At 40.7% G+C, this 18,636-nt stretch overlaps 1 long non-coding RNA gene across 1 annotated transcript in view; it reads left to right on the plus strand.

The window, feature by feature from the left end:
* LOC309341991 overlaps positions 1-12,084 on the plus strand; it is a 104,477-nt gene extending 92,393 nt beyond the window's left edge. Inside the window, exon 3 of the long non-coding RNA XR_014156640.1 lies at positions 11,887-12,084. This is a non-coding gene — a long non-coding RNA (uncharacterized lncRNA). The remainder of the gene's footprint in view (positions 1-11,886) is intronic.
* The last annotated feature ends 6,552 nt before the right edge of the window (positions 12,085-18,636 follow it).

The raw sequence follows: 18,636 nt of genomic DNA on the forward strand, positions 1-18,636 counted from the left end.
AGGATTGCTTTCTTATTATTCCAGGAATATCAAACAATAACTATTGATATTGGTTTGTTTTTGTTTTTTTCATGCTGTATTTTGTGCTCTCATTTTGTATTTCTATGCTGTAAGCTGCCCTATGATCTTTGGCTGAGGGTCTGTATACAAATTTTATTATATTATATTGTAATAAATAATAATATGAATCAATCTCCCTCCATGGATGTTCTGCTTAATATACAAAACAGAAGACAACAGAATAATTAGAGTTTAAGATGATTGAAAAATGCTTCGCCTAGGGGGAAAATGCTGGCAATATATTTTTTCTGTCTCTGATGTAATCAAGAGCATCAGAGTCCAAAATCTTTGTCATAATATATTTACACTTGTGGAGAGGCCTAGGCTTGGTTGGAGGGGAGGTTGTAGCCTCTGCCTGCCCCTTCATGGATAAGGGTATCCTGTTAAAAGGATCCAGGAGGAGTGGCTCCTGTCCGATGCCCAGACAGGGGCTAGGGCCATAACACTCCTCTAACAGGGACCGGTTTAGGGACACCCCAATTTGACGTAGGTCATAGGGCACGGTCCCCACTGGCTTCGCCCTCGGAAACACTCCCAGCGGACGTACAGGATGGAATGACATGCACCACTGCTTACCACAATGCCTATGGCCAAACCTCACATCTGTAACCAATAAAGTTTTGGCCTTATTTGATCCCAAAACTAATAAGCTGTTTGTGGCCTAATTTTCACCTGAGGGGACAGGGTGGTCATGGGGCCTTGATACACAAATAAACATGCATAGTCTATGCATGCTCATCCTTTCCTGGTTCATAATCTTCCCAAGAAGCATTTTGAGGCACAAATATTTAAAACAGCTGGTTTAACTTTCTGGACTCTAAGCCATTATTCACGATACGCCATGATATAAAACAATGTTGAGGAAGAAAAGAGCAACATAATGTGTCTTGTTTATATCTCGTTAGAAAATAGCTCATTAATCCTAAAGGCCACTATGTTGTGTTCATTTATCACATGTTGTTTACTACAGTATGCATTTCCCCCCATTATGACCTTCTGGAGGAAACAACTTTGGCAGGACAGTTCCAAGTAAGTACATATAAATAACTTTTGTTCATCTCAATAAGGATGTACATAATTCCTCCTTTAACGGTATACTGCCTTTCCAGTCAATAAGTTATCCAATCAATATGGTATCCAAAGTAGTAGGATTCCACTTCTTGTTTTCATATATAAGAATAATATACTGGAATGAATGCATACTGCTGATAACACACTTGAAATCTCTGGATGTCTCCACTCAGTAGCTTCATATACTCTGGAAGCTGCCCAAATGGGTGGGGTAATAATAATAATAATAATAATAATAATAATAATAATAATAATAATAGATGGATAGATGATTGATAGATATATACTGTAGATAGATAGATGATAGTTAGATAGATAGCAAATAATAAGAGGATAGAATTGAGCACTAAGGGGCTCCACACTGAAGGTCCCATGCTGCTGAAAAACTCCAAGCATCAACCAATGAAGATGACCATCCAAGTAGGACGGGATCAACTGCAAAGCAGTTCTGCTCACTCCCAACTCAGATAGCCTCACCAGAAGGATACAGTGGTCAGTGTTATTGAAAGACAACAAGAGGTCAAGGAGGATTAACAGGGACACATTGCATCTGTCATCATATATGGCATCTAGCAGCACCATCTTTAGCATATGCACTGCCAGGGTGCAAAGATCCCCCCAGTGCCCCCCGAATGTAGCCCCCTAATTAACTCTTATTATGCATAAGTCAGACACCACGCTTACACCTTAGCTCTTCTTTATGAAAGAAGGGAGGAAAAAGAAACAAACTTTTTTATTTGCGCATTTATTTACAATACACTTATACTTAAGTATACAACACCACCACACTTAAACTTATTTATTTAGGCACCTACTTAGGAGAAACATTAGTCGTATCAAAGGTGCCACTGACCCCGCTGCTGCAAAGCAGCTCAGTACAATACGTAACATAATATTTTGATGTAAGAGTTAATTTCGCATGCACGGTGCCATTGAGAATGACAAGCGCTGTCGTTGAGTCTGACAAGTGCCGCCGCTGGTGCGGCGCATCTTTGTTAAATTAGCGCACAAAGTCGAAAGTCCTTTAGTGAAACAGTAGGTATACATTTTGGTGATACCTAGGTATGTATGTATTTTGTTTTTCTAGCTTGATCAAAATTATTTATTATTTCATAACAGGTAGATAGTTAAGAGCTTAGGCGGCTTCAGCGGTGGGCACCTGGTGCCCCCCAGAATTCAGCGCCCGGGTGCCCTACATACCTTGCAGCCCTGGGTAAAGAATGCCAGGGCAACTAGGTCAGTTTTGGAGCCAAAGCCAGGCTGAAACCTCTATTGAAATGCATTTAGAAAATCAGTCTCCTCCAAGAAGGCCTGGATTTGGTCAATGACTACCCGCTCAAGAACCTTGCCCTAAAAGGGAGGTTGGCAACTGGCTGGTAATTACTTAGGTTCTCAAATGACAATGATCGTAAATCAAACGTACATTGGCTGCCATTTCAGGACACAGGTTGTTGTTGTTTTTTAAAGTCTTCATGAAAATTTGGAATGTTTTTAGTGTGCAGTTCTCCTAATATACACATTTTGTATGCAATTTTGTCCATTTTTTTTCATTTTTGGAAACAATTTCCCCAAATACAACACCTTTTTTTGGTTATATTCATGATTATATGCATTTTTACAAATTTTGTTTGGTTGGAAAACTGCATTACAAAATTTGGACAACTGCAAATCTGGAAAGACAATTGTGTTGGTTTCTCTCTCTCTCTCCGGAGATGTGAATTAATTCAGTTTGCATTAAAATGTGAATTAAATGAACTTGTTCTCCCATTCGTAAGACACGTACACACGCACACAAACACACAAATGTGGCCAGATCCCTTCTAAACTCTCTGCCTGGCCCAATTTCAGCATAACTTTGTAAACAGCGATTGTGTCACGTCTATGTTTACTGAAATAATTTATATGTCTCTTGAACCATTTGAATAAATGAGATGGTACAGTGTGTAAAATTGAAGCAATCAATTAAATTTGGCCCACAATCTGCATAACTAATGCAAAACTTCTTCACCTAATTAATTTTTCTCATCCCTAGTTACTCTGCCTTATTTGTCTTTAAAATAAAATTGTTTGCTATCATTAATCACACAGAGAATGAAGGTCATACCTGCTGGTTTTTTTAAAGTCCAGGATAGCACATAAAGCAGCCATGGAGAGATGTGACAGGTTGTGTGGAAGTTTTATGGCACACACAGGGATGGAATCCCAAAGTGAACTTTTACTTAAGGATGCCGTTTACATCCAAGTCTCACTGTGGCCAGCAGCCATCTGATGTTTATAGAAGTACTAGTGGCAATTATAGAACCAAGTTGCGATTGCAGCTGGGGAATAAGGGCGACTCTCTCCAAACAGAGAAAATGCCAATAGAGTGGAAGATTCCAACTCCCGGGATGCACTTGCAGCCTTGATAAAAATAGATGAGAACTCAAGAACAGCCCCGCTGAGTCAGACCAAGGGGTAACCTAGTTCAGCATCTTGTTTCCCAAAGCGGCCAATGAGATGTCTCCAAGAAGCCTATAAACAGGGTGCAAAGGTAACAGCCCTCTTTTTATACCTTAATGCAGAGATTTGGTCTGCTAATGGGGAGGGGTGGGGTTAGAGAGACAGACAGACAGACAGACAGACAGTGTTTGCCACATGCTCCTGCTCTATGGGGCGTTCATAGGGGAGGCAATTTGACATTGGGGGAAGGTTCCTGAAGTACTAATACCATCAATGTGGGGGCTACTTTAGGATACTGTTAATTGGCCTGTTGGTAAGCTTCCTGCTACCTTTGTTTGCTTTACATAAAATGAATTTATTTGATGAACCCTGAGTGTTATGTTGTAGTGAGATTTACACACACACACACACTTATTTATTTTTGACAATTATTGTACTCCTCTGTTTGGACTGTTGGTTTCCTCTTTGAGCACAAATGTGTCTGTGGATAATTTGGCATATAAATAAACTGACAATGGCTACAAGCTAATAATACGGAGTGAAGATATTCCTCGCCTTGCAATCCCAGGACCTCCTGCTGATCAATTTATTTTCGTGACCTTGAAGTCCTTAATGAAAAAGGAGAAGAATATCTATCTGCTTAATACAAATCAACATTTTATATAAGTCTCTACATTAATGTTCCCCATTCGATTTCCCCGCTGCTAAATGAAACATTCCCGAAGACTTCAGACAGCCAGACTCAGGTGTTCTGATCGGTGTTCTGATCTCTTGATAACTTTGGGGACTCTTTCCTAGTCTTATTCCAGATGGTGGGGGTCACCAAGGCAGACTTGGGGGCAGAGGTTCCAGGCCCTGTTCAGCCTGTCCCACGCACAGTGGGACTAGGCTGTCCCATGTGAAATAAGGGAGGTAAAACACATTACCATCTGAAGGGAAGAGTCCCCTTAAGACCATTAAGCTACATGTTTAAAATTACATAACTGACTGTTTTCCCATGTTTAGAAATACAGTACCCACTTTGTGAGAGGACAGCCAGAAACATACACAGCATTCTAAACGTGATTGCAACATAGATTCGTATATGATTTCATAATATAGAACATTTTAATTCTGATCCCCAGTCATTCCCAACATGCCAGGGAAACTCCATGCCAGGGAGTTCAGCACCTATAACGTGCATTGCAAAAAAGGGGGGATATTGAAACAAATAGATCATTTATCTGGCAAATTAAAGGATGAGTGTGGTGTGTAAAGGTAAAAAAGGTAAAGGACCCCTGGATGGTTAAGTCCTGTTAAAGGTGACTATGGGGTTGCAGCGCTCATCTCGCTTTCAGGCCGGGGGAGCTGGCATTTGTCCGCAGACAGTTTTCCAGGTCATGTAGCCAGCATGACTAAACCGCTTCTGGTGCAACGGAACACCATGACGGAAGCCAGAGAGCACAGAAATGCTGTTTACCTTCCCGCCACAGCTGGACCTATTTATCTACTTGCACTGGTGTGCTCCCTAGTGTGGGGTGTATCTGTGCATGGTAGGGTTGTGCCTTTATGATTGTGTTTGTGGGTTAAGGGATTGTGATTTTGTCTGCCCCCCTCCTTTTGTTCTGGCTCAGAAATCTCAATGTTAAACTCCACAGGGAAAGCACTTTGAGTTTTCCATTCTTCTCAAAGAATGTTACTTGCACTGAAGAGAATTAGCTCTGTGTATATACAGCAGATCTCCCACATGCACCATCAGGCAGATGCCTCCCATGAGACAAATGTGTTAAAATATAAGAGACTTCTCTAACAGGCATGCCTGAGTGAATAGGAACAGATTTACAGACAGTATGTTGCAAAGCAGGCATGGAGCTACATGAGGGAAATGATCATCATCAGAGTTTATCTATGTGAGAAGGTAGTTTTGTCACTCCCCTGGCTTCCTGAGTTTTTGGTGTTGCTCATATGGCTGCATTCACTAGAGAAAACTAGAACCAGGTAAATGGTGCTGCCTAGATTCACCTTAAATCTTCATTATTGGGATTTGGGTGAAATGATCATTGATCAAATGACAGTGGAAAAATGAATGAAATGGTAAATACATGAGGATTGAATTGTTTTAAAAATGCAAATATTAAAATAGCCTTAACATAAAATACAGAGAAACCACTTTTAGGCTGCAATCCTACGAACGCTTACCTGGGAGCAAGCCCCATTAAATACGGTTGGTTTTTTTCTGAGTCAGTGTGTACAGGATTTCACAAGACTGATTCTGTTACAAGTGACACTGCAAGCTTTCTGTAGTGAGGATAATTAAAGATAATCTATGCATCACTCCTGCATTGCAGCAAAACAGAAATTTTGAAGATGGTGATAATGCTAAGGCATTTTCTGAAGCAAATTTTTTTGATAATAATCCCTGTAAGGGGGATCTAAATACTAAGCATTCTCTGAATTTACAGCCTTAAGTAAACAGTGATATGATGTGCCACACTCAACCCAAACAACTGAGTCCTGTGGCACTTGAAAAGGCAGCATGATCCTTTATAGACTAGAGCCAATTTAAGTAGCTTTGTGATCACCTCAGAGTGCCCCCAAACAGATACAGTTAATCATTAAAAGTCACATTCTGTTCAGTTGTTTTGCTTCAGTATGTTACAGGTCTGATCCTAACTGGTATTGACTCCACAGTGGCCCTGCCTCATTTTTTTGGAGCCTGCAGGCTAAAAGTTTACATTAAAGACATATATTCCTTTGTGCAGCGAATAATGCAGATCCAAAATCAACTGGTTTTTGGTGCATCACTCTTGCAGTCAAGTTGGGTTTTCCAGGCCTTCGTCCAGAGGTGACTTCTATCTCTTGTTTGGCACTGAAGTAGTGACAACTAACCCCTCCTGATAGTTGCCTTGCTTCTCATCCAGTCCTTTGTATGGCTTGCCCACTCTCTTAGGCGGCCAGTGTTGGGCTAAACTACAGCCCTGGATGCTACAAGGAGAAAGGAATGGGCATATGAGCCTGGAGTTGTGGGTGAGAAGTCAAATGACTACCTAACCTCTTAGTTCTGTGAAACATTTAAAGGGATCAGTACTAATTCAGAGGGAAGACGCCAAACCGTATGTATGGGGTTGGGTACCTCAGACCTGGGGGTCCTCTATGTCTCTCTCTTTGGCTATCTCTCTCCCATGCCTCACCACTCTGTGTCCCTGCTTTGCACTCTGAATGCTTTTGCCTCGATGGAATGTGTCCTTGAACTCTGAAGAGGCCTCTTGCATGTCTGGATGGAGGCTAGAGAGGTGTGTGTGTGTGTGTGCATGTAGAAACAAGCCTACTATACAAACCTAACATACATCCAGGGCTCCACCTACTTTTGTCTCTGCATCTCACTTGCATATGGCCCCCCAGAATGCTGCACCGAAAGGAATGTGGCCCTCAGCCTGAAGAGGGATCCCCACTCCTGATATAAACAAAACAGGAGCTAAAACCCCAAGAAGGAAGGATTCAAACTATCCTTACAACCATAAAATTGTTTCTAAACTAGTTTTTCTACAGAAGCAACAAGATTTATTAGGCTGCCAGATAGCCATTTTAGATGTGATGTTGTGGTGGAGAGGAAAAGGAAGTCTGAAATAAATCTTGCGTTATCCCCACAAGCGCACGGACACCTTGCTGTGAGAGATGCACAGATATAATTTCATATCTGTTCCTGAGAACAGGAAGCACAAATTAACTGTGTGTCCTGTTCCCCCTCATCACCACCACAACCAATGAAATGGCCCTGAGTTTGTTTTACTCTTGGTATTAAATGTATTCCTTGTCCTGTCTGATAGTGGAACATTTCTACAGGCACCTCTGCTATACCCCAGCTGGTTCTTCAGCCCTCTGCTTCTTGCTTTCCAATATCCACTGACTTGCACTACATATGGTTTAAGAGCAGAAAATGGCCCCAAGGCAGCTTTGTGCTATCTGAGGAATTGTGTTAGCTTCCGTGGAATATCAACTTTCTTTCTTTCTAAAGTAAGTTTATCACCTCTCTCTTCTAAACACTTGGGCTGTAAACTTCATAGAATGAGCATTTCATAAGTCTGTTTCTCCCCCCTGTAGTCACAGTCTGTTCTTTTGTACTATGTTTTATAGTTTGTAAACACACACACACACACCCCTCCAACCCAATAGCTTGACATATCCTTTCAGCTGCTGTGATATACGCACAGAATTGTGAGATTGCTGAGCCGATATCACGTGCTAGATGAAGGCAAAAACATTCATTTCTGTCCTTGAATCATTTAACATTTCCATTTTCTAGGGCCTCACACTACTTTGTAGTTAAATGTAGGTAGTTGTCAGCAAGCACACACTGCAGCTTTCTTGTGTTGTGATTCTATGCTTATGTTTTCTATACTTCCATTAAGAAACTGGAGATGTCAAAGTGCTAGGGGCATACTGTACTTAAAAGAAAAATAAGGCTGAGCTCCTCAGTAATGACATAGATAAGATCACACAGTTAGGCAGCAATTCTGGAGACAAGGAATGTCTATGGCCCTCCAGATTTTGCTCGACTACAACTCCCATCAGGCTAGACCAGGGGTAGTCAACCCACTAATGCATCTTTCTTGATGGTAAAATTTCCTTACCGCCCACCAGTGCTCGATGGAAGGAGGATTCAGCTTGTGCCATAGAACCCCCTACTGCCCACCTACAATCCTGAAATGCCCACTAGTGGGTGGTAGGGACCAAGTTGACAACCCCTGGGCTAGACCATTGTGTATGTTCACTTAGGCTGTTGAGAGTTGGAGCCAACCATACTTGGAGATTCACAGGTTTCCCATCTCTGTTAACCACGCTTACCTTGTAATAAGCTCCACTGAGCTCAGTGGGGCTTGCATTTGAGAGGACATGTACTTATATGATTGTACTGTTATTTTTTATTTTATTTTATGCATTATTACAGTTTTATCCCACTATTACTCCAAGGTGTTCAAGGTGGCTATCTGGCTCCCAACCCTGTGAGGTTGGGCCAAGAGACAGTGAATGGGCAAGGGTCACAAAGTGAGCTTCATGACTGAGTCAGGATTGGAGCTCAGGTTTCCCAGGTCCTAGTCCAACACTCTAACCACTACACTGTTAGTAGCCTTGACCATTCTGAGATAGCTCCCAGAATGCTTCTGTTGTTGCATAAGTATGAATTTTATTGTAACTTTTACATCACTTTGTGATTTTTAAATATTACATGTGAAAAACAGAGTTGTTCCTTTTAAATTTTTTGAGACCTGATGCTCCTAATCAACAGGTCAGATAAATTAGGATGACTAAAGTTAACTAGAATTACCATTTGCACTTTATGGTGGGAAATCTTGAAAGTGTGCATGGACTGGAAACGGATAAAACACAATATTAAAAGAACTAAAAATAAAGATAAAACTAGGCAGACATTTGAAATCTTTCACAGCAGTATTTTTTATGAAAGGGAAAATAAAGTAGGTAGATTAGCTTGCAGGCGGATAATAAAACAGGAAAACAGATGGCTGGAATGAGAAAGGATAAAGCAGGGGTTATGGTATAGCTCATTAACCACAGTTTGTAATTTGTTTGCAAATTTTTATGAGAATCCCTGTAACAAATAAAAGTCTGAATTGGGGGGGAAATAGTGAAAATTTAAGGACACTAGAACCAGTCCTATTAGAACAAATATAATACCCAGGGGGGTCAGAAAACATTTTAGATTTTCAAAACCAGAACATGTGTTTACAAATTTCTTGCAGGTTCCATAAGGAGCTGAGGTGGTTGCGTTAGAATTGTCAAACCTAACAGCCTAATTGTGATTGATGCTCACAGTCCCTGTAAAGAACTGCACTAGTGCTTCAAGATACAGCAGCCCCTCCCCAATCCGGTGGAAAATTACAACACTCATAGAATCTGATACATGATCTAAGCAGTAGCATAGCTGCACATAGAATAAAAGTAGCCATGTTGGCCTATAGGGGGAAAAAGTGAAGACCATATTACAGCAATACCATCATTAAGCCAACCTAATGTATTAACTTGCTGGGAATCACAAAGGGGGAAAGCTTAGTCAAATAATGGAATGCCTTTTGTTCCCATGAGTATCTTAGGAATAGTGGCAGACATGCTGCTACATATTAAAACCAAGCCTTGCTTTCAAGGAAGATGGAGCCTTTTTCATGCCTTCTGCAAGCCTAAATGAAAAGCTTGGCATCAGCTTTTTTTGTTTTATTTATGCAGACATTGACAATGGAGCCAATACCGCTTGTTGATCAGTTTCCACATTGGCTGTGCCAAGCTGCTGTGTGCACATTAACTTCCATGTGCTGAAGAACTGTGTATTTTCTAGGAAATTGGCCCTGTCCTTGGTAACTACTATCATTAGTCACAACATGACCAGTCAGCCATCAACGAGTGCTGCTCTCCGAGCAAGGCCATTACCCCTATACTGGAAATCAAATTGGGAGGTGATAAGCTTATCATGAGCTGGCTATTGATGGATATTTGATACATGGGCATTCATTACAAAAAAAGGAAAGTCCATTCCTTTTCATTTTGTAATGTTAACTTTAAGGTGGAACTAGACCTTCAATAGACTTGTGTTTTTCTTTACCCTATTTAAAAAAGAAAATGGCATTGCCAAGATTGCATGGGGCAGAGAAAAGTGGACTACTTAAGGTCTTACCTCTGCGCGTTTTCACTGCCCAAAATTAACGACCCAAATCTCCTTTCCTCTCTATGTACAGTTTACCTGTGCACATTTCCTTTCAGGCAGTTCTTTCACTCAGGTTGCAATCCTGCATCTCCACTTAACTTTAGGTTAGCCCCACTGTGCATGATGGGGCTGACTTCTACACACAGGATTCCACTGCAAAACAGTTTGCCTGGGCATCCAGCTGAGCAGGCAGACATGTCACTTTGTCACATTCTTCCCCACTATGGCGAGATGCATTGTATTTCTATTTTGATCCTAGCAATTGTTTCCAAATTAGCATTTTGTCCTCTTTTGGCGTGATGCACTTCCTCTTTGACGATGTGGAATTAGTTGCCCTTGTCTTAGCCTAAAACATCTTTCCTTACCCCACACTTACAAGTAATGTATGTAACTGTCCATATTCATTTTGGTTGGTTCAGGAATATCCTGACACTTGAATGTATTTAGGTATCTGTCAGCTATATAAAAAGGGTTGGGATTCTTTTTTTACATGCATAAATTACTGTAGCAAATTTCTTACAGTAAATGTAATTGACTTGCTGAATATCATTCCAGTACTGGATCTGGGATTTCTTTGCGTTTTCATTTCTTTTAAATATAATCTCATAAATTAACTGGGGGGTGGGAGAGAATAATGAAATTTATCAACATTTCATATTAAGTATTACCAGAAATAGATAAAGGCAATAACAAGATGGAGCAATTGGGGAGCATAAGGGAAATGACAACTCGACATCTGGATTGGCTCTCAGTCTATTTTAAAACTCCATTATAACTCATCCATTGACATCAGAACTATCTATCCATCTGTCTTCTGTTCATAATGGGTTTTTCAAAACTAGATGGGACTAGAATTAAGGCTGACCCAAAATCCTTCCACAAGTTTCCAGAACATATTCTTCCCTTGTGAAAAAAGCAGGGGCATCAATTTATTTCTGCTTTCTCGAGGTGGGAGAAAATTATCCATGCATTTGTATGGATGGCAACCTACCTTCCTGAGGATTCCTAGGATGTGTGGGGCCATCTGGAAGCTGTGGGGAGAGCCTGCTAGATTTCCCAGAATGCCTTGGGGGGTGGTGCAATGCAAAGTGAATTGATATTGCTCCCAAGGCATTCCAGGAAGTACAGGTGGCTGGAAGCTGTGGCAGGAGCCGTTCTCCCAAAAAGTTATGGAGGAATTTCTCCACCCCACAAGAAGAAAAAACAAATCCAAAACTGTTTCAGGAGGGCTTCAGTTTGCCCTTCCTCCAAACAATGAGAAACTCAAAGATAAAAATAAATATGGCACGATTCTAACTTGAATACTCTCTATGATGCATCACCAGTTGCTCTTATTCATACAATGGGCAATCGCTAGCCACTGGCTTCTATAACAAAGTACATTTAATGATGAAATATTTTCTAATCAATGATTTCTTCTTCTACTCTGTTCACTTTAAGGTAGAGTCTGTACAGTGAGAATTAAACAACTGAAACTGCCCAGCTATTTGGCCATTAGCAACAATCTAAGCCCTCAGTTTACTTAATGACACTTATAGCAACTAGGAAAAATTGCACACATAGTAAAGCTACTGCAGTTTGTACAGTGGTACCTCGGGTTAAGTACTTAATTCGTTTCAGAGGTCTGTTCTTAACCTGAAACTGTTCTTAACCTGAAGCACCACTTTAGCTAATGGGTCTCCTGCTGCTGCCGTGCCGCCACCATGCGATTTCTGTTCTCATCCTGAAGCAAAGTTCTTAACCCGAGGTAATATTTCTGGGTTAGCGGAGTGTGTAACCTGAAGCGTATGTAACCTGAAGCGTATGTAACCCGAGGTACCACTGTACTTTCCTTATCTTGATAGTAGTAAAAGAACTCTATTGCAAGCTTACAGGATCCAGGAATGAAATGAGAAATTCCTAGGAACATTGACGTTACCAAAGCATATTGCAGTTCTGGAGAGAAGCCTGTACCAGATGCTTCAAAGAACAACAAAATGTTCCTAGACAATTGCACCATGATATATCAGGGGAAATCCCTCCTGCTCTCCAACCACTTGTACACATCTAAAAGAAGCATTTTGTGTTGTAAAATGCATGTGTTTTATCTTACAGAGTTCCAGCTTCTTAGACTGTGATTCAGTAAGACTTCTCCCTCCCCTTCAGCAGCACTTAATTTTCCCTGGGAATTGAGGTACACGTAGCTGTGCTTGGATTTAGAATCTTAGTAAGATTGTTTAGATGCTTGGTAAGATTATTTATCTTAGAATTTAATGTGAGCATTACTTCTGGGGAGAAAGCATTGATCAGTCAATTGGTACAATCACTTAATTCATTTAGAACTGTTTAGATGTGGATTTTTCATTGGCTTTTAAACAACACCATCCAGGGAAATAGCACTCAGTACTGATGACAATCATTTAAACCAGAAGGCGACATTTTTAGGGATTCTCAGCTTTCTTTGACGCTTAACAGTTCACAAAGCAGAATTTTCTCTGGAAGGCAATTTGGCCTAGTTCAAACATAAGGATCCAGGTTTCATAAAACCAAAGTTTATAAAGCTGGGAATGAATGCCAGACTCACAGAATTGTAGAGTTGGAAGGGACCACAAGAGTAATCCATTCCAATCCCCTGCAATGCAGGAATCTCAACTAAAGCATCAAAGATGACCATCCAACCTCTGCTTCAAAACCTCCAAGGAAGGAGAGGCTGCCACCTTCTGAGAGAATCTGTTCCACTGTCAAACAGCTTTTATCATCAGAGATTTCCCCCCTGATATTTAGTCAGAATCTCCTTTCTTGTAACTTGAATCCATTGGTTTGGGTCCTACCCTCTGAAGCAGAAGGAACAAGCTTGCTTTATCCTCCATGTGACAGCCCTATAGATATTTGATGATAACTATCATATCTCCTCATATCATATCATCTCCTTATCTTTTCCAAGCTAAACATACCCAACTCCCTCAACTGTTCCTCATAAGGCTTGGTTTCCAGACCCTCTGTGATCCTGGTTGCCCTCCTCTGCACACATTCCAACTTGTCAATACCCTTCTTAAATTGTGGCACACCACCCCAGGTGTGGTCTGACCAAGACAGAATAGAGCAGTACTATTACTTCACTTGATTGGGACACTATATGTCTGTTGATACAGCCTAGAACAGGCATAGGCAAATTTGGCCCTCCAGATGTTTTGAGACTACAGCTCCCCTCATCCCTAGCTAACAGGATCAGTGGTCAGGGATGATGGGAATTGTAGACTCAAAACATCTGGAGGGCCGAGTTTGCCTATGCCTGGCCTAGAGCAGCATTAGCCTTTGCCCCCCTGCTGCTGCATCACACTCATGTTAAGCTAAGACCCCTAGATCCTTTTCACATGTACTACAGTGGTACCTTGGGTTACAAACACTTCAGGTTACAGACTCTGCTAACCTGGAAGTAGTAACTCGGGTTTAGAACTTTACCTGAGGATGAGAACAGAAATCGCGCGGTGGTGGCGCGGCGGCAGCGGAAGGCCCCATTAGCTAAAGTGGTAACTCAGGTTAAGAACAGTTTCAGGTTAAGAATGGACTTCCAGAATGAATTAAGTTCGTAACCAGAGGTACCACTGTACTGGCAAGACAGGTGTCCCCCATCTTATATTTGTGCAGCTAGTTTTTCCTGCCTAGGTCTAGAACCTGACACTTGTCCCAAATGAGATTGATTCTACATTCAAAGTCATGAGTTTCATCCCACCAGGTCTCAGTAATGCCTATTAGGTTGTATTTGCTTTCCTGTTTTATTAGCTGAAATCCTGTTACATGCAGTCTCCTTTGCTCTTCACTCATTGTGTACTGATTTTGGGTTGCTGTTGCTTTTTAATCCTGTTTAAAGAAAACCATGTGATTTTGGTTTGAAACTTGAATGACTTATAGTGGAATCCTAGGAATGTCAACCTTGAAGGAAGCCCCATTGAAGTCAATGGGATTTATGCCCAGGTAGGCATGTTTAGGATTTTCTAGTCTTAAGGAAGGAAAGATTGGCATCTAGGTATGGGAGATTAAATGCTTGGAGTACCTTAAAAGGCATTACTTCCAAACAGCACCTGTAAATAGGCTTCTGCAGAAGCCCTATTCAGATTCTTCCTATTGACATGATTGTGAGAGACTACCTTGACAAGCTCAACTAATGTTCTCCTAATCGTGTGAAGCTATATTTTTAGTTACTGGATAGCTTGCATTGTTGACAAGTTTCATTAGGAGCACAACTCAGATAATGCAACAGCAAAATCACCCTTCAGTATTGCCTCTTGTTATACAATGTATTTAAAATTGCTACTAATTGAGGAGTTCCATAAACATTTCTCCTTCGAAATAGAAAGATAATATGTTGAAAATGTTCCGCTGCAGTGGCAGGTATCAGCTGAAGAGCTTCTCACTTAACATGCTTTTATACAAGGGACAAATTCTTTCTTCCCCCTTCTCCCCCACAGTAATCAAATAGATTTCTCTCTCTACAATTGCAAACTTGTGACAGTTTTCCACACTGGGGTTGTGGATAGATCTAGTATATTAGTAAGCTAAGTGCTGAGCAAAAGTCTGTCCTTTTCCATTGAGTGGGTTTATTCATTTTTATTTAAAGCATTACTATGCCTCCCTTTATCCTATGCATTCTGGAGTAGCAAACATGCATAAATAATTTTATTTATTTATTTCAACAGTGCTGCTTAATCACAAGAAGACTAAAGATGTGTTAAAAATATAAAATCGGAATTCAGTTTAAAAGCCTGCTGGAATACTAATATAATGGTATCTCGGTTTATGAACTTAATCTGTTCCAGAAGTCTGTTCTTAAACCAAGTCGTGCTTTCCCTAATCAGCCGCCAGTGCCCTTCCACCATTTGGATTCTGTTCTTAGACCGAGGTAAAGTTCTCAAACCAAGACACTATTTCCAGTTTTGCGGAGTTTGTAAACCAAATCGTTCTTAAACTGGACTGTTCTTAAACCGAGGTATCTCTGTAAAGGTATTCAGTAAGCACAGGTAGTTCAACAGGGAAGGGGCTATTTGACCTCAGGCAGAAAAGAGTTCCATAAAACTGGGCCCACAATAAATAGCCATGCATCCAAGCCATGAACAGATGGGAAGATGGTGTCTAATGAAATGCAGTATGTTTAAGGGGGCATGTAGGAAAATCCAAGCCAGGAGAAACAGGAGCTAAGCAGAAAACAGCAAAAAGTGCATTGTGGACTTTTAGAGGATATTTACTGACACCTTTTCAGTTATCATAGGAGCTACTGGAACCCATTAGCACCCATGGGCTATTGGCAACCCCTGACTTAAAGTAAGTCCTCCTTTAGTCACAAATGGCAAACAATATCTGCTGTTTTAGTATATTAATAGCAGCAGAAAACTGCCCCCCTCCAATTGCAATATCTCTTCTATGGTCCTTTCTCTTTTCTGTGTTTGGTTCTTCTATGAAGTCCCCTAATTAGCCCAGAGTCTGCATCTTGAAGATACATTAAAGCTCAAAGATAGACCTTACTCTAATTTTGCATTCTTCTTTAAACATTGCTTGATAAATCATTGCCCATCAAAGCTGTCTGTTTTAATTGCACTAACTGATTGCACCTGTAATACGTCCCTGTTACTTCTCAGTCTGCACTCAGATGATGATGTTGTTTTATAGCAGTGAAGTATTTCAAAAGGAAGGGCAGAAAATGGGAATGGTAGTTTAGCAAGATCTGGAGGGCCAAAGGTTTCCAACACCTGCCTGATGTTGTTAATGTCAGAATCTGCGTTCGACCAAGCTGATAAAGCTCATCTTCTGGCCGAGTCGCCCCCGACAATAATTAACGACCTGAGCCTCTGATAAGGCTCCAGGCACATCCCATTCAGCAGAGAATCCAAAACAGCATGCGGAAGTGATGAGATTTATGGCTACATGCTATGCTTTATTTCTAAGCTACGCAGACAGCAAAGAAATATACATCCTCCTCTATGAAAGCAGAGAGCAACTGAACCAAAGGAACAAAGGAACAGGAAAACCAGTACGTCACATCCGTCTCCCGTGAGACTTCCAACAGTATGGAATGTGTGGAATGTAAACAGAGCCTTGTGACTCTAAGCAGCTGCTCAGTGGCAAACAGAAACTAACAGTCAAAACACCACCAACCATACATAAATGCAGAGTATCAGCATGCTTGGGAAACACCAAGGTTTGTGGACGTGCAAAACATTGGGTGGGAGTGGAATCTAACACAGGAAAGACCTCCAAAATAGCCCGATGGTTACTGAAATGGCCATGGAATGATAGCTAAAGGAGATGGGGGCAAGAGGAAGCTAGATTGCAGGTGGAATGGAAAAGAGAATCATGGAGGCAGACATGGCTGGCTGAAACACTGTACCATAGCACTCCATATTCCAAGTTTTTGTAGCAGGTAACACTTTCTTTTCTAATTATTTTCATCTTTACTTGGCTTTTTTGTAGCCTTTTAGAATGACGAAGTGGAGGTCATTTGAATCTTTTAAAATAATTTTTACAGAAAGCCAATCATTACTTCTTTCTTGCCCAACAACGAATCTAGGAGTTGTTTAGCAGCGAATAATATCTGTGCCCTTTGCAATATGTTCCTTAAGTCTTTAAATACTTCCACCCTCATGCAGTGCAAATTAATATGTGGAGATACACTTTCCCCTCCATTATTATATACTGCAAGGTGATGTATACGGGGACTCTTGGACTGGAGTGCTTTACAAAGTACATTTTCTTTCAACAGAATTTATTTTGAATAATACTTTTCTCCACTCTGCCATCTGTTTTCCACTTGTCAGGTCTCATTGGAAGCAAGCTATTCTCACAGCTTTGCTTACAGCTGTTTTGCACAGACATATTTATCAGAGGCTTTTTTATTAGGTTTCAACAAAGAAATGTTTGTACAAGATGGGATTAGCTGTCATATTTTAAAATGTGTTATAATAAAAAGTAATCCATTAAACAAAATATCTCAAAACCTTTTATACATCTTTTGCTTGGAATCTGATTCCCCACTGTGATCATAAAAATGGAATTATTTACTGGCACATTGGCATTTTTATCGTGCCTTATCGGTTCTTAATTATTTAAGTACTCAATGGTTTTTATCAAATTAAGCCATTGCAGAATTTTTGCAATGTTCTCAAAGCTACCAGCATGAGTTTGACCAAACTGCGGGAGGCAGTGGAAGACAGGAGTGCCTGGCGTGCTCTGGTCCATGGGGTCACAAAGAGTCGGACATGACTAAACGACTAAACAACAACAATAACAAGTGCTTTGCATATTTACTTAGCAGGAAGCATCATCATCATCATCATCATCATCATCATCATCATATTTAGGGCTATTTCAGCTGGAACTCACTGGAACTGAGTTCCAGCATCTCTCAGGTAGGTGCCATTGTCATTATAAGATAACAAGGGAGGCATTCATAGTGAGTTCTGGCACCTCTTTTTCTAGAAAAATAGCACAAATTCATATTTATTTATACCTTGCCTTTTCCCCTGAGAGGTCCTAATATGACCAAAGTGGCTCACTCCACACTGGAGAAATTAAATTCAGATTGGATTCAAAGGAGAATTCACCAAATTCACACTTTCTGAAACTAAAGGCAAACCAAAACACAGCCAATTTTCCAAGCAGTCCTCCAGCCAAGTAAACTGTACAAAACTGCATATACCTGTACAAAGTGTATATAAAAATGCACATATTGTTGAAAACAATGTAGAAAAACACCTTAGTTTCAGTTTTCTTGCTTTGCAAAAAAAGTATTTGTTTGTTTGCTTGTCTGTCTGTCCTGCCCTTCCTTTCAAAGGAAAGTAGGGCATCAAGGGCCAATGTAGTAAAAACATATTCAAAATGTTTTAAAGCAAAAGCATCTTTAAAAATTAAGAACATTATTACTACTACTACTACTATCACAAAAAAGTTGTCCCTGACCGCTTGGAAATCATCAGGGATGTGCAGCTAGTCTACTTTTACTAGGGTGATCACTGTTTTTGGAATATTCAATTAATTTACAAAAATACAAAAAGAACATAAGCAAGCAGCACAGGCACTCCTAGCAAACAGCAAACCTGACACCTTGCATCAGAAATGCAAACAGGTGCCCTTGTATTCCCAAATACTTTCATCCAGATCAGCTCTCCCCCTCCCACCTCACTGTCTGTCCCAACAATGCCTAGTTTTTTCATTTTTTTTCCACACTCACCAGCCCTTAGGCTGCTGATGGAATGTTGCTTGCTTGGTTTGTAGCAAGGAGCTTACAGTCCTTTGTCAAATCTCAGACTTTTACGATGTCTTGCCCGAGGGCAAAAGCAAAGTGATCAGTTCCCGCAGTAATCAGACAGCAGTGCCACAACACATAGGGATAGAATCTGCCT

This window comes from Podarcis erhardii (assembly GCF_964252035.2).
Source record: "Podarcis erhardii genome assembly, chromosome: 5".
Taxonomy (NCBI): domain Eukaryota; kingdom Metazoa; phylum Chordata; class Lepidosauria; order Squamata; family Lacertidae; genus Podarcis; species Podarcis erhardii.